This window comes from Tachyglossus aculeatus, chromosome 4 (assembly GCF_015852505.1).
Source record: "Tachyglossus aculeatus isolate mTacAcu1 chromosome 4, mTacAcu1.pri, whole genome shotgun sequence".
NCBI lineage: Eukaryota > Metazoa > Chordata > Mammalia > Monotremata > Tachyglossidae > Tachyglossus > Tachyglossus aculeatus.
The window spans coordinates 81218917-81230199 of record NC_052069.1 but is presented as its reverse complement, the minus strand read 5'-3'; positions in this window follow the sequence as shown (position 1 = coordinate 81230199).

The window sequence follows — 11283 nt, the reverse complement described above, 5'->3', positions numbered from 1 at the left end:
ACAGGTAAGTGGTAGAGCCAGGATTAAAACCTAGATCCTCCGTCTCCCAGGCCTGCGCGCTTTCCACTACGCCACGCTGCTTCTCAGTGAGTTTGCTAATAAACACTTGTCCACTAAACAATAGGCCCACATTATCCAGTGGTCTTGAGGAGGAAGACTCAAGAACCCAAATGACTTTTACTCTTTGAAAAAGCCATATGGCCCTCAAAGGAGTGCTCCACGGTGGAATGCCTAGATGAGTTACTAAGTAATTTGAGTTTGAATGAGATGGCTAGATGAGATACTAATTTAAGTTTGAATGAGATGGGGGTTGGTGGTCTTAGAGGAAGAAATAGGGCTACATGAACATCTGCGAGGAGTTCAGCTTACCTCCAGGGATAGATGATGAGAAGAATGTGACGTAAGGAAACTAAGTGGAAATGAGGAGGGTGGGTTGATGGTCAATCAATCAATCAATCGTATTTATTGAGCACTTACTTTGTGCAGAGCACCATACTAAGCGCTTGGGAAGCACAACTTGGCAACATATAGAGACAGTCCCTACCCAACAGCGGGCTCACATTCTAAAAGGGGGAGACAGAGAACAAAACCAAACATACTAACAAAATAAAATAAATAGAATAGATATGTACATGTAAGATAAATAAATAAATAGAGTAATAAATATGTACAAACATATATACATATATACAGGTGCTGTGGGGAAGGGAAGGAGGTAAGATGGGGGGGATGGAGAGGGGGACGAGGGGGAGAGGAAGGAAGGGGCTCAGTCTGGGAAGGCCTCCTGGAGGAGGTGAGCTCTCAGTAGAGCCTTGAAGGGAGGAAGAGAGCTAGCTTGGCGGATGGGCAGAGGGAGGGCATTCCAGGCCCGGGGGATGACGTGGGCTGGGGGTCGATGGTGGGACAGGCGAGAACGAGGTATGGTGAGGAGATTAGTGGCAGAGGAGCGGAGGGTGCGGGCTGGGCTGCAGAAGGAGAGAAGGGAGGTGAGGTAGGAGGGGGCGAGGTGACGGACAGCCTTGAAGCCCAGGGTGAGGAGTTTCTGCCTGATGCGCAGATTGATTGGTAGCCACTGGAGATTTTTGAGGAGGGGAGTACTATGCCCAGAGTGTTTCTGGACAAAGACAATCCAGGCAGCAGCATGAAGTATGGATTGAAGTGGGGAGAGACACGAGGATGGGAGATCAGAGAGAAGGCTGATGCAGTAGTCCAGATGGGATAGGATGAGAGCTGGAACGAGCAGGGTAGCGGTATGGATGGAGAGGAAAGGGCGGATCTTGGCAATGTTGCAGAGCTGAGACCGGCAGGTTTTGGTGACGGTTTGTATGTGAGGGGTGAAAGAGAGAGCGGAGTCGAGGATGACACCAAGGTTGCGGGCTTGTGAGACTTATCTGAGACTTATCTGGTCTGAGTCTTATCCCTAGTGGGCACACACATCAGGAAGCTGACCTTTTCCGTGGCCTGGCATCGAACCCCCCTCTCGCACCTCCCTCCAACCCCCGCCAACTCCTTCTACGGCCCCCATTGTCACCCACTGTGTTGGCACTGGAGCTGGGGAATCTGCTTCTGCGGGCAGTGCTTCAGATCAGAGTCCAATTCAGTCCAGCCCCGGCCAATGATGCTCACGGCGGACAGTGTAGGCCCCAAGTAGGCAGAAGCAGCGTGGATTAGCAGATAAAACATGGGTCTAGGAGGCAGAAGGACCTGGGTTCTAATCCCGACTCCACCACTTGTCTTCTGGGTGACCTTGGGCAAGTCACCTCACCTCTCAGCTTCCTCATCCATAAAATGGGGGTTAAATACCCGTTCCCCCTCCTCCGTAGACCGTGACCCCCGTGTGGGACTGGGACTGTGTCTGACCTGATTATGTGGTATTCATTCATTCATTCAATCATATTTATTGAGCGCTTATTGTGTGCAGAGCACTGTACTAAGCACTTGGGAAGTACAAGTTGGCAACATATAGAGATGGTCCCTACCCAACAGTGGGCTTACAGTCTAGAAGGTGGAGACAGAGAACAAAACATTACATATTAACAAAATAAAATAAATAGAATAGTAAATATGTACAAGTAAAATAAATACGTACAAACATATATACCTATATACAGGTGCTGTGGGGAGGGAAAGGAGGTAAGGCAGGGGGGATGGGGGGAGGGGGAAAGGAAGGAGGGCGCTCAGTCTGGGAAGGCATCCTGGAGGAGGTGAGCTCTCAGTAGGGCTTTGAAGGGAGGAAGAGAGCTAGTTTGACAGATGTGCGGAGGGAGGGCATTCCAGGCCAGGGGGATGACGTGGGCCGGGGGTCGATGGCGGGACAGGCGAGAATGAGGCACGGTGAGGAGACTAGCGGCAGAGGAGTGGAGGGTGAGGGCTGGGCTGGAGAAGGAGAGAAGGGAGGTGAGGTAGGAGGGGGCAAGGTGATGGACAGCCTTGAAGCCGAGGGTGAGGAGTTTTCGCCTGATGCGTACGTTGATTGGTAGCCACTGGAGATTTTTGAGGAGGGGAGTAACATGCCCAGAGTGTTTCTGCACAAAGACGATCTGGGCAGCGGCGTGTAGTATGGATTGAAGTGGGGAGAGACACGAGGATGGGAGATCAGAGAGGAGGCTGATGCAGTATCTACCGCAGCACTTAATACGGTAAACACTTAAAGACCACAATTATTGTTATTATTATCAGCCTTAGAGCATCCGGCTAGCCAGATTCATATTGCTGCAACTTGCACATCATCCTGAGCATTTGGAAAGCAGCTTTCTTTCCCCCAAACCCACTCTCCTTAGGCAAGTCACTTCTCTGTGCCTCAGTGACCTCATCTGTAAAATGTGGATTAAGACTGTAAGCCCTTTGGGGGACATGGGTTATATCCGACCTTTCATTCATTAGTTTATATCTACCCCAATGTTTAGAACAGTGCTTCGCACATAGTAAGTACTGAACAAGTACCATTATTATTATTTTCATGCTGCAGTTGGGCTGTGGCAGCTTGGACAGCCCGTGCAGTCCCTATAACTTTATGGTTCTCCAACAAATCCAGGCCTCCAAGCAGCTTTCTGGTCTACCTGTCTTTGACCCCTGACACACTTATTGACTAGGTGCTTCCTCTCTGGGCAGGACTGAAAAACGCCAATGAGTTTTAGGATGAAGTTTTTGCACTATCAGTCAATCAATCAATCATATTTATTCATTCAATCGTAGTTATTGAGCGCTTGCTGTGTGCAGAGCACTGTACTAAGTGCTTGGGAAAGTACAACACAACAATAAACGTGACATTCCCTGCTACAACGAGCTCACATTTATTACGAGCTTACTATGTGCAGAGCACTGTATTAAGTTCTTGGGAGATTACGATACAGCAGAATTAGCAGAAACATTCCCTGCCCATGATGAATTTACAGTCTAGAGGGGGAGGAAGACATTAATATGGATACATAAATAATGTATAATATGTAAATGAATGATAATAATAATAATTATGGTATTTGTTAAGCGCTTACTAGATGCCAAGCACTGGTCTAAGCACTGGGGTAATCAAGTTATCCCACGTGGGGCTCACAGTCTTAATCCCCATTTTACAGATGAGGTAATGAGGCACAGAGGAGTTGACTTGCCTAAGGTCATACAGCAGACAGGGGGTTGAACCGGGATTAGAACCCATGTTCTCTAACTCCCAAGCCCATGCCCTTCATCATCATCATCAATCGTATTTATTGAGTGCTTACTGTGTGCAGAGCACTGTACTAAGTGCTTGGGAAGTACAAGTTGGCAACATATAGAGACAGTCCCTACCCAACAGGGGGCTCACAGTCTAAAAGGGGGAGACAGAACAAAATCAAATACACTAACAAAATAAAATAAATAGAATAGATATGTACAAGTAAAATAAAGAGTAATAAATATGTACAAATATATATACATATATACAGGTGCTGTGGGGAAGGGAAGGAGGTAAGATGGGGGGATAGAATTAGGAGTGGGGTAAACATCAAATGTCCAAAGGGCAGAGATTGAGGTGTATAGAGGATGCAGAAAGTGGAGCGAGCTGGGGAAAAGAGAGCTTAACCAGGGAAGGCCTCTTGGAGGAAATGTGAAGTTAATAAAGTTTTGAAGGTGGGGAGAGTGGTGGTCTGGCATACATGGAGGGGGAGGGAGTCCCAGGCTAGGGGAAGGATGTGGGAAAGGGGTCATCAGGTTAGCAGAGGCTCACCATTTTCTCTTTCTGTTCGATGCTAGGGGAGAATTTCTCCAGCACAGGCCCAGGACAAGGTCAGCAGTAGTGAGAAGAGGGTTATGCGGAGGGCCTTTTGGTGATTGTGGAGCTTCCTCCAGGCAGCACTCCTTGCCACAGGGCACTCATGGCACCACTGGCCCTGCCACAGGAGAGACAACACTTGTGTGAGGCAGCGAGGGGGCTCAAGCCTCCTCGGCCGCCAACGTCAGCACTCCCAACCTCTTTTCTAAACTACCTTCATCATCAATCGCCATCAATCGTATTTATTGAGCACTTACTATGTGCAGAGCACTGTACTAAGGGCTTGGGAAGTACAAATTGGCAACATATAGAGACAGTCCCTACCCAACAGTGGGCTCACAGTCTAAAAGAGGGAGACAGAGAACTAAACCAAACATACTAACAAAATAAAATAAATAGAATAGATATGTACAAGTAAAATAAATAAATAAATAAATAGAGTAATAAATACGTACAAACGTATATACATATATACAGGTGCTGTGGGGAAGGGCAGGAGGCAAGATGGGGGATGGAGAGGGGGACGAGGGGGAAAGGAAGGAAGGGACTCAGTCTGGGAAGGCCTCCTGGAGGAGGTGAGCTCTCAGCAGGGCCTTGAAGGGAGGAAGAGAGCTAGCTTGGCGGATGGGCAGAGGGAGGGCATTCCAGGCCCGGGGGATGATGTGGGCCGGGGGTCGATGGCGGGACAGGCGAGAACGAGGTACGGTACCTTCACTCGACTGGGAGATGACATAGTTACATAGATGAGAAGCAGTGTGACCTGGCGGAAGGCGCACGGGGCTGGGAGTCAGAGGTCCTGGGTTCTAATCCCCGCTCTGCCAATCACTTGCTCTGTGACTTAGGGTAAGTCATTTCACTTCTCTGAGCCTAAATTTCCTCTACTGTAAAATGGGGATTAAATGCTGAACCCTCCTATCTAGGCTGTGTTTCTCCCTTTTGTCTTCCTATTCCTGTTCACAATAATGATGGTATCTGTGTGACTTTGGGCAAGTCACTTCTCTGTGCCTCAGTGACCTCATCTGTCAAATGGGGATTGACTGTGAGCCCCCCGTGGGACAACCTGATCACCTTGTAACCTCCCCAGCGCTTAGAACAGTGCTTTGCACATAGTAAGCGCTTAATAAATGCCATCATTATTTATTTATTTATTAAGCACTTACTATGTGCCAAGCACTCTTCTAAGCACGAGTAGGTGCGTGGTTATCAAGTTGTCCCATATGGGACTCACAGTCTTAATCCCTATTTTACAGATGAGGTAACTGAGGCACCGAGAAATTAAGTGATTTTCCCAAAGTCACACAGCTGACAAGTGGCGGAGTGGGGATTAAAACCGATGACCTCTGACTCCCAAGCCAACGCTCTTTCCACTCAGCCATGCTGCATCTCGGGATTCTGGAAATCCATCTTTGTGCCGAGGGCTTGAGTAGCCCCAGCTTAATTCATTCATTCAATCGTATTTATTGAGCGCTGTAGAGCACCGTACTAAGCACTTGGGAAGTACAAGTTGGCAACATATAGAGACAGTCCCTACCCAACAATGGGCTCATGGTCTAGAAGGGGGAGACAAACAAGTCAAGTCATCAAAATACATCATCATCATCATCATCAATCGTATTTATTGAGCGCTTACTGTGTGCAGAGCACTGTACTAAGCACTTGGGAAGTACAGTTTGGCAACATACAGAGACAGTCCCTACCCAACAGTGGGCTCACAGTCTAAAAGGGGGAGACAGAGAACAAAACCAAACATACTAACGAAATAAAATAAATAGAATAGATATGTACAAGCAAAATAAATAGATAAATAAATAGAGTAATAAATATGTACAAACGTATATACATATATACAGGTGCTGTGGGGAAGGGAAGGAGGTAAGATGGGGGGGATGGAGAGGGGGTCGAGGGTACATATGCTTAATATGTACGCATGTGAGTAATTCTAAGGAAGGAAACTAAGGACACCATTACTATATGCTATTTTCATTCTGGGCAGGAAATGTGTCTGTTTATTGATATGTTGTACCCTCCCAAGTGCTTAGTACTCTGCATGCAGTAAGCGCTCAATAAATACGATTGAATTCTGCAGCTACTGTAAATTCTTTCCTTTTGCCACATCTTAGCTTTATTACTCACCCTCTCAAACAGTTAAACTCCTAGTTCCTGAGACTTCAGGCAGCTTCTTCCCTCCTGCCTCACACTGAGCAGGTCGAGGGAAGCTGCCTTCCCAATGCTCAGGATGAGGTGAAAGTTGCAACAGTGTGAAACGAAGAACTGGTTGTTGGTTAGTCAGATGCTCCAAAAACGTCGATAATGACAACAATAATTGTGGTTTCTAGACTGTGAGCCCATTGCTGGGTAGGGACCGTCTCTATGTGTTGTCGATCTGTACTTCCCAAGTGCTTAGTACAGTGCTCTGCACACAGTAAGCGCTCAATAAATATGATTGAATGAATGAATGGTATTTGTTAATTGTTTTACTGTATTAAGCCCTGGGGTAGATAATAATTATAGTATTTGTTAAGCTCTTACTATGTGCCAGTCACTGTTCTAAGCTCTGGGGTAGGTACAAGATTATCGGGATCGACACAGTCCCTGTCTCACATAGGGCTCATAGTCTTAATCCCCATTTTACAGATGAGATTGCTGAGTCACAGAGGAAGAGAAATGACTCACCCAAGGCCATACAACAGACAAGTGGCAGAGTCAGGATTAGAACCCATGACCTTCTGACTCCCAAACCTGGGATTGAATCCACTAGGCCAGCCTCTAGATACCGCATAATCAGGTCAGACACTGTCCCTGTCCCACATGGGGCTCACAGTCTATGGAGGAGGGTGAACAGCTATTTAGTCCCCATTTTACAGATGAGGAAACTGAGGCATGGAGAGGTGAGGTGACTTGCCCAAGGTCATCTAGCAGAAGTGGCTGAGCCTGTCCTTCTGACTCCCAGCCCGTGCTCTTTCCACTAGGTCATGCTGCTTCTTAATGAGTCTGCTGGGCCTGGCTTATTCATATATTTTATTAAGGTTGAGATTTTGGATTGGTTGAATTTTAACTTGCTTTCAGTGTGATTTGCTCTATAATGTCATCTTCTATTTGTCTATTTGCTCAATAAATATGATTGATTGATTGATTGATTTAAAATGGTTCCTTGAACATCATAAATGCTTAATCCATGTTTATAATTCATTCTTTCATTCATTCAATCAATCGTATTTAGTGAACGCTTACTGCGTGCAGAGCACTGTACTAAGCTCTTGGGAAGTACAAGTCGGCACATATAGAGATGGTCCCTACCCAACAACGGGCTCACAGACTAGAAGGGGGAGACAGGCAACAAAACAAAACATGTGGACAGGTGTCAAAATAATCAGAACAAATAGAATTAAAGCTATATGCACATCATTAACAAAATAAATAGCATAGCAAATATGTACAAGAAAAATAAATAGAGTAATAAATCTGTACAAACATATATACAGGTGCTGTGGGGAGGGGAAGGAGGTAGGGCGGGTGGGGTGGGGAGGAGGAGAGGAAAAAGGGGGCTCAATCTGGGAAGGCCTCCTGGAGGAGGTGAGCTCTCAGTAGGGCCAATCATAATAATAATCATCATAATAAACATAAGGGTTTGGATTTTTTATTTTAATTGTTTTGAATAACAATTCAAAATTCAAAATTCAGAATTTTGAATAACAATTCAAAACAATTCAATTTGGCTATTACAACGACTAAGTTTATGACCTCTAGTTAGACTTTCCAACTCTTTTTCCTGCATGTAGAAATGGATAGAGTTCAGATCCCCACATCTTAAGTCACCTGGAGGAAAAAGGTAGTCCAAAACATAGACCCCGTGGATTTCTAGCACTAAACAAAAACTGAGAAAACTTTCTCTTGTTGATGAGGAAGAAACCACAATATACACTGTCTTTCGTGAATATTGCCTTCCAACATGTTCTCTTTTTAACTTTAATTGTCGAACCACTAGATGGCACGGGATTTTTATGAAATAGAGTAACAGAACAGACTGCAATGAAGAGAATCAGCATTCAGCAAACCCTTAAGAGTTGATCTGATACCTCTATAAAGTTTCACGTAGAGTCTTCCCTGTCACATTGTAAGTTCTTGGAGAGTAGAAACTGTGTCTTCTCCTTTTATTAACTATTGCCCAGTATCTCACACAGGGCTCTGCGCAAAATTGGGGCTTGGTGAATATTAATGATGATAATGATGATGCCAAATTGTTGCTAAACTTTTTATTTTGGAAATAACCCACTTCAAAAATGAATGTCTACTATTGGACTCTCCCAAGCACTTGAGGCAACACCGTAAGCGCGCAATAAATACCATTGAATGAATGAATTGCTCTGCACATAGTAAATGTTCAATCAATTAATTAATCGTATTTATTATGATTAATCGTATACATAATTAGGGATTAAGACTGTGAGCCCCCCATGGGACAACCTGATCACTGTGTAAGCTCCCCAGCGCTTAGAACAGTGCTTTGCACATAGTAAGTGCTTAATAAATGCAATAATAATAATAATTATTATTATTATTATTTATTGAGTGCTTATGGTGTGCAGAGAACTGTATTAAATACAATATAACAGAGTTGGTAGACACAATCCCCACCCACAGCGAATAAATACCACTGATTTAAATTGTTTTTAATATTTTATTTCCAAAACCCTTCATTTGGAACAGACTATTACATTATATTATGAGACATCTAATTAAGAGTTTTAATTTAATCTAATTAAGACATTATTATGAGTTTTACTCTAATGGAATTTATGTTTTTATCTGTCTCCCCCCATAGACTCTACGTTCCTTGTAAGCACTCATATTTTCCATGAATATTTCAGTGATTTTAGTTTCTGCCGGGGAATTGGATTTTTCTGTGAAGTGACATGGAGAAAGTGACATGCATCTGAAGCAGGAGGAATGTCTTTGTGGGAATAATCATAATAATGATAATTATGGTTTTTGCTAAGCACTTATTGTATACAAGGCACTGTACCAGTGAGCCCACTGTGAGCCCACTGTTGGGTAGGGACTGTCTCTATATGTTGCCAACTTGTACTTCCCAAGCGCTTAGTACAGTGCTCTGCACACAGTAAGCGCTCAATAAATACGATTGATTGATTGATTAGAACAGTGCTTTGCACACAGTAAGTGCTTAATAATTGCCATCATCATCATTATTATTATTATTACTAAGCACTGGGGTGAATACAAGCAAATCAGGTTGGACACAGTCCCTTGTCCCACGTGGAGCTCATAATCTCAATCCCCACTTCTACAGGTGAGGTGACTAAGGCCCAGAGAAGTTAAGTGACTTCCCTTAGGTCACACAGCAGACAAGTGGCAGAGTCAGGATTAGAACCCATGACCACCTGTCTCCTAGGCCAGTGCTCTATCCACTACGCTGAGCCTTGGGAGGGAAGGGAGAAAAGAGAAGGAAAGAAGAGAGGAATAGGAATAATAATAATGATAATAACAATTGTGGTATTTGTTAAGCACTTACTATCTGCCAAGCACTGTACTAAGCGCAAGATAATCAAGTTCCACAGCCTGAGTAGGAGGAAACCAAGTATTGAATCCTCATTTTGCAGGTGGGGTAAACTAAGCCACCTAGAAGTGAAGTGACTTACTCAAGGTTGCACAGCAGACAAGTGGCAGAACCAGGATTTGGACCAATCAATCAATCAATCAATAATTTATTGAGCGCTTACTGTGTGCAGAGCACTGGACTAAGCACTTGGGAAGTCCAAGTTGGCAACATAGAGAGACAGTCCCTACCCAACAGTGGGCTCACAGTCTAAAAGGGGGAGACAGAGAACAAAACCAAACATACTAACAAAATAAAATAAATAGAATAGATAGGTATAAGTAAAATAAATAAATAAATAACTAGAGTAATAAATATGTACAAACATATATACATATATACCGGTGCTGTGGGGAAGGCCTGTGCTCTATCCACTAGGCCTAGCTGCTTCTCTAGACTTTAAGCTTGTTGTGGGCAGGGTATACGTCTGTTTATTATTATATTGTACTCTCCCAAGCACTTAGTACAGTCCTCTGCACACAGTAAGCGTTCAATGAATACAACTGACTGATTGATTGATTAAGGAGAGAAGGGAAAGAAGGAAAGGGCCCTTGCTGGTCCCAGGCCTGGGCTCAGGCGGCTGCTAGAAGCAGCATGGCTCAGTGGAAAGAGCCCGGTCTTGGGAGTCAGAGGTCATGGGCTCTAATCCCGGCTCCGCCACTTGTCTGCTGTGTGACTTTGGGCAAGTCACTTCACTTCTCTGGGCCTCAGTGACCTCATCTGTAAAATAGGGGTGAAGACTGTGAGCCCCACGTGGGACAACCTGATGACCTTGTATCTCCCCCAGCGCTTAGACCAGTACTTGGCACATAGTAAGCACTTAACAAATACCGATGTTATTATTATTAACAGTACGGCTGCCCGCCCGGGAGACTGGATGGACATTCTGGCAAGATCAATCAATCAATCAATCGGCTTTGTTGAGTGCTTACTGTGAACAGAGCACTGTACTAAGCGCGTGGGAGGGTACAGTACAACAGAGTTGGCAGACACATTCCCCCACCCATAACGAGCTTACAGTTCAGAGGATAAGCTTACAATCTAGAGGAAAAGCTGATGGTCTAGAGGATATTTTATCTAGGTAAACTATTCTTTTCTAATTATAGTATTGAGAGAGGTTTGGGTAGAGAGGAGGAGGCAGAGCCAGGAAATGTGGAGGAAAGGCACTTAACAAGGTCTAAGTCCCGGGCAGCGAACAACGAGCTTACAGTCTAAAGGATGATCTTACAATCAAGAGAGCGAGCTTACGGTCGGAATGATATTTTATCTAGGCTACGTATTCTTTTCTAATTGTAGTACTGAGAGAGGTTTGGGAAAAGAGGAGGAGACAGAGCCAGGAAATGTGGAAGAAAAGCACTAACCAGGCCCAGCTTCTAGGCAGCTGCAGGATAACTTAGGGATACTCAGTGGCAACAACAAG